Source organism: Cibotium barometz, chromosome 61 (genome assembly GCF_041138505.1).
Source record: "Cibotium barometz isolate CiBa-2024 chromosome 61, ASM4113850v1, whole genome shotgun sequence".
Lineage (NCBI taxonomy): Eukaryota > Viridiplantae > Streptophyta > Polypodiopsida > Cyatheales > Cibotiaceae > Cibotium > Cibotium barometz.
The window spans coordinates 12,105,827-12,111,826 of record NC_141106.1 but is presented as its reverse complement, the minus strand read 5'-3'; the positions used below and the strand labels follow the sequence as shown (position 1 = coordinate 12,111,826).

Here is a 6,000-nt window from a genome sequence, read left to right as displayed (position 1 = left end):
ATCCTCTCTCTCTCTATATATAGAGAGAGAGAGGATATATATATATATATATATATAGAGAGAGAGAGAGAGAGAGAGAGTATATATATATACTCTCTCTCCTCTCTCTCTTCTCTCTCTCTCTCTCTCTCTCTCTCTCTCTCTCTCTCTCTTCTCTCTCTCTCTCTCTCTCTCTCTCTCTCTCTCTCTCCCTCTCCCTCTCTCTCTCTGAGAGAGAGAGAGAGAGAGAGAGAGAGAGAGAGAGGGAGAGAGAGAGTATATATATAACTCTCTTCTCTCTCTCTCTCTCTCTCTCTATATATATATATATATATATATATATATATAAAAATCCTCTCTCTCTCTCTCTCTCTCTCTCACACACACACACACACACACACACACACACAAGCTATAATCATGTCAAATATGTAATTAAATTCTCCTCTCTCTCTCTCTCACAAGAACACACACACAAAAGCTATACTCATATCAAATGTATGTTGGATGTAATCTCTCTCTCTCTCTCTCTCTCATGCACACATAGGATTCAAGAGAGCTTCCTTTGTGAGCTTTCTTTTTAATTGAAGTGTCCAATGTGTGCTGCATCCAGCAAGAGCCTAATTAAGAAAAGCTAAATATATGGTAGGTGCAAAGTCATTCATTATAAGGGCGAGCTTGGATGCAAGAGTACCATTGAAGAGAGAGAAGGATCCAAAGAAGAGAGTGGTGATAACAGGGATGGGGGTGGTGTCAGTATTTGGCAATGATGTGGATACATTCTATGAGAAGCTCCTACAAGGGGAGAGTGGGGTGCACTACATCCACAAATTTGATACTTCCAAATTCCCCACAAAGATTGCAGGCGAAATTAAGGCATTCACTTCTCAAGGCTACATCGATGGCAAGAACGATCGCAGGCTCGATGATTTCATCCGCTATTCCTTAGTTTGTAGTAGGAAAGCCCTGCAACATGCCCATGTTAAACAAGGTAATGTGAACCCCCCTAGATGAGTTGAACAAGGTAATGTGACCCCCCCCCCCCAAAAACACACACACACACACACACACACAGAAGAAAACAAAAAAACCAAACACACAACACACACACACAACTTGGCATGGAAGCCCCCATGTGGAGGCCACCCCAGATCGTGGTTATGGTTTGCCGTATCATGAAGTAAACTCAGGTCAACACGAGTTTACTTTGTGACGTGGCAAGTTTTGGTCAAACAATATAGGTAGGATACGTTTTGCATGCATTTCATCAGACGCATACATGTGTAATGGTAGGGTGTTGGGCTTGCAACTCAGGGTGCTGGGCTCAAAAATTGGGGGGAAGGGGGGGGGGGTCTTGCTCCCTCCCAAAAAGAAGAAAATAAAATAAAAGGAAAAGAGAAAAAGAAACAAACAGACAACGCACTTCTTTCTTGTACTGTTGAGTTGGAATGGCCACTTGTGATTTCTAACCGCCGGCAGAAGTGTACTTAGAGACACACTAGTGGGTGTGACCAAGGAGGTAAAATATAAAATTCTCTCTTTGCATAAACAAGGTTTTTGCCTATATTACGTTGTGGCAGAGTAGAGATTTACCTCGTTTTAATATATAGTATAAAAGGGATTTTGCTTACAGTATTGCCGCTTAGCAAAGAAGAGAAACCTCTTTTTAATATATATAAATATAGATTTGTTAGTACTCTTGATTACATAGGAAGTTTTTGACATTTTCCCATGTGGGGAAAAAGGCTCTTTGCCCTCTTTTTTTTCCTCTATAGTGTTTGACATCATGAGCTTTTGCTCGTGAGGTACCACATACCTAGTTAGGTGCGGTTCGGGGTAGGGAGCTGTCGGCCCCCAACCGCACCTAGCTAGGTATGCGTTCCCCCCCTCCCCCAGGTCAGCAGCCCCTTACGCCCCGTGCCTCCCTCACAAAAGCTCATGATGTTGTCGTAATCACAATGTCAGAATTACTGTGGGCATTTGTCTAAAACTTATTGTGTTAACGAAGGGGAGTAGAGTACTATTGGGTTGGTTTCCTTCCCCAAATACTCTCACTATACATAGTTACTTAGTTTCCTTATACAAACTGCATGCCTCTCTCTCTCTCTCTCTCACTCTCTCCTCTTCCTTCCTCTCTCTTTTTGGTTCCCCCCTCTCTCTCATAGACTCTCTCTACCTCTAATGAGGAGAATGTGATTTGTGTAGGAGAACTTGTTCCTTTTACCTTTGGACTTTTCTGCCCGGAAGGGCCTTAGTGTTGGGTTGGAGGGTTTACATTAGGAAGAAGGTATAGTAATGGAGGTATTTAACAATAATTACATACTTATAGGCCTTAGGAAATAGGGTATTCCCATCACGATTATCTTTTGATTAGTTTTATTAATAAGGAAAAAGAATTCTTTCCTTGATTTCTCAAAATTCTTTTAAACCAAAACACACACACACACACACACAAACTCTCCCCATCAATGGTCACAGACACATTCTCTCCTTTCTCTCTCTTAATTTACTTCCCTTCCCCTTTTCTCTTATTTTTTCAAAACTCTCTCTCTCTCTCTCTCTCTCTCTCTCTCTCTCTCTCTCTCTCTCTCTCTCTCTCTCTCTCTCTCTCTGTCTTTTGACATTTTTTGCACACAACTCCTTAGATTACTTGTGGGTTCAAACAACCATTTTTTATTCTAACTTACACCAAACACACATTTTTGCCCGTGACTTAAGGGTGGCTTTAGTTGAGCACCCTTACCCAATTTTGAGGTATCAAAGGTAATGTAAATATTGATGCAAAAATTTTGGTTGTGCCGAGCATCAACCATTTCGCAATAGTATGTCATTTTTTTACTGCGGTATCTAGAATTTATGCCACTATTTGATGACCAAAACATTAAAAAATGGGCATGGCTATAGATGACAAAAGCAAATATGCTTTCCATAGTGATAAATTATATGGGCTTTTGAGTCTTATGTTCTCTGCTTCCCACCATTATAGAGCCTAGTACTTACCCGATAGATGCATTGTAGGGACTGGGTTAGAAAGTTAAGTAGCTTTGGATTCAGGAAGTGTAGCTGTATCTGGACGAGAGGGATAAATTCGATATATTGATGGAGCAATGGTTATTGGAGTCAGCAATAGCAGCAAATCTGGGAAAGGATTTCCATTGGAAATGAAGGAGAATATGCCGTTTACTAGAATATCTGCCAAAAAACTTGGATTAGTGAGTAGCAGATACTTCGACTTCAATGAGATTATTTCAAACTATTTTGAAGTATTTTTAGGTATACCTAAAAATACAATTAATCGAAGTGAGTCACCCCTACACAAGGACCACCATGCACCTAAAACAAAACAAAGGCATATTTAAATCCATTCATCATAGCCTTGAAGACTAAATAATGTGAACATAGAAATCAAGGCATCACTGAGGTACCATGTACAAACCTTATCCATCTTGGCGTCTTTTCAGCGCTATGCATTATACACCCACGTGGTTTTGGTCACCATTAAGACATATTCAAGAATATCAAACTCTTTGTGCTTTAGGACCCCACAGTAGAAGTAAGGAGTGAGAGCACGCTTCCCTTCCATTCTCCGGGGCCCTCTCTCTCTCCGACGGAGTGACATCTGCAGTTTCTATCCCAGTATTTTTAGTTGAAACGGAGTCGGTTGAGATAATATAGCTTTGAAGGCTAAATAATGTGGACATAGAAATAAAGTGCATTATTGATGTACCATGATATTGTCAAAATGTTAAGTTTGCATTCTAACAAAAAGTACAGTTCTGGTGAAGTCTACTAAATTGTTGTGGTGAGTTTCATGTATAGGGGGATAAGAAAAGGATGGGTGTGGTGATAGAACAGGGATGGGTGGGTCAAAGGTGATGGGGGATGGAATAGAGACAACGTTAGAGAAGGGATTTAAGAAGATGAGTCCATTCTGTATACCATATGGTATAGGGAATGCAGGAGCATCATGGGTGGCCAATGGAGGTGGGGATGATGGGGCCAGTGTATTCTATTGCAGCAGCATGTGGGACATCAAATGCATGCATGTATGCTGCAGCAAACCACATAAGGGACGGTGAGGTAGATATTATGGTCACGGGTGGCACGGAGGCACCCATCCACTCCTTCGCCTTTGCAAGATTCCTTTCTTGCAAGACAGGCCCTCTCTCGACAAAATCATGACCCCCCCTCTGCCTCTCGTCCTTGGGACCTCCATCATGATGGGTTTGTGATTGGTGAAGGAGCTGCTTGTCTTGTGAGTACCACTCTCATCTAGTCTATTTCCTTTTTGTTCAAATGTAAGAATGGAAACTTGCTTTCCTTTTCCTTGTCATAATGCTTTCTAGCATGCTAGAAGATGTTCATAACATGTAATTTTAAAGTTTTTAAAATCCCTTGCCCTCCTCCGAAGAGTATACCAATTTTTTTAGCATGAATGCACTCTGCTACGTTGATTGGCTCATTAAGTTATTTCCTCTTTTTCCACATAAATAGGGATAAATTTTGATTCTTGTTATATTTTCAAAGAGAAATTCAAACTCAATCACTATACAAGTACCACAGAGAAGAGACAATTAAGACAGAGGTTTAGAAGGAGATGAACTTCACAAGCATTTGCCAAATGAATGACTACAATAGAGCACATTTGTTGTCCATAATGACCATAGAGAGAGAAAGAGAGAGAGAGTAAAGATCAAAAACATGGAGGCTTAGTATGGAGATGAGTGATGATGAGTCAAGTTTCATAAGTCCATAATGGTTTTGTAAGTAGAAAAGCATTGCCAATATGATCATTGCAATATGATCATATTGCAATGGTTTTTGTAAGGTAGAAAAGCATTGCAATATGATCATGGATCCAAGGCAATACAAAAAGAGAAGAGAGAGAAGAAGAGAACTTTTAACATTTTGGGAAACTATCCCAAGAGACCAATTTGATCTATTCGACAAGATTTGAACTCAAGACCTTTATTCAAGAGGGAAATGAGATAACCAATCTACCCACACTTGGGCGATAGAGATAGATAGATAGAGAGAGAGAGAGAGAGAGAGAGAGAGAGAGAGAGAGAGAGAGAGAGAGAGAGAGAGAGAGAGAGAGAGAGAGAGAGAGAGTTCAAACATGCACATGCAGAACTTAACTTCAACCACATAAAACATACCTTTTAAAAACAAACTTACACAAAAAAAAGCCTTGAGAAAAACCCCATTCAAAAACCTTACATCATCATTGGGGTCTATCACATATGCATCAGTATAATAGGATGGCACTTAATCAATGGCTAGTGATAGATATCGGGGTGCCTACCCTTGTGGCACCCATTTGATTGGCACGTTCACTGGTCGCGCAGGTCGTGGCTAGTGACGTGGCTTATTGAAATGAACATGTTCAAACACATGTTTATAAATATGTGCTTGAACACACATTCCATGAACGTGCATGTGGGCGAGTGGTTAGCTCGGTGGATTGCCAAGTGTGAGCTCGTGAGTTTGAGTGTGGGAAGACACACATGATCATACACTTTTTGTTTAAATGTATGTTAAACATCATCACAATCGGTAATCGGGATGACGGGGCTGACACGGGGGTAGGCACCCTAATATCTAGCCACCGCCGTGAGAACTTGGGCCCTTTTCCTTTGTTTTTCTCTTTGGTGTCCAACATCATAAGATTCTACTCAAGGCACCGCATACCTAGCTACTAGCTTTTCGTGACTTTTATTCTCTCATAATATCAAAGACTTTGAGATATGAAAAATCATTCTACTAAATATTTTCTTATCAATGCTAGTACCTCACACTTTTCCCAAGATAATAAATGCTCTCTCTCTCTCTCTCTCTCTCTCTCTCTCTCTCTCTCTCTCTCTCTCTCTCTCTCTCTCTCTCTCTCTCTCTCTCTCTCTCTCTCTCTCTCTCTCTCTGTGGCAAGCCACCATCGCGATCCACTAATCACTATCTCTTTCCCCTTATTTGGTTTTTGGCTTGCCCTTAGAAGGCATGGTAGAAAAAAACTCTTTTATTTCA

At 40.7% G+C, this 6,000-nt stretch overlaps 1 protein-coding gene and 1 pseudogene across 1 annotated transcript in view; both read left to right on the top strand.

Annotated features, from left to right (window-relative positions):
• Positions 1–6,000, top strand: part of LOC147604551 (metallothionein-like protein type 2, MT2-22) — an 80,022-nt gene that overhangs the window by 10,374 nt on the left and 63,648 nt on the right. The gene's annotated exons all lie outside the window — the stretch shown is intronic.
• Positions 622–4,255, top strand: LOC147604555 (3-oxoacyl-[acyl-carrier-protein] synthase I, chloroplastic pseudogene; annotated as a pseudogene).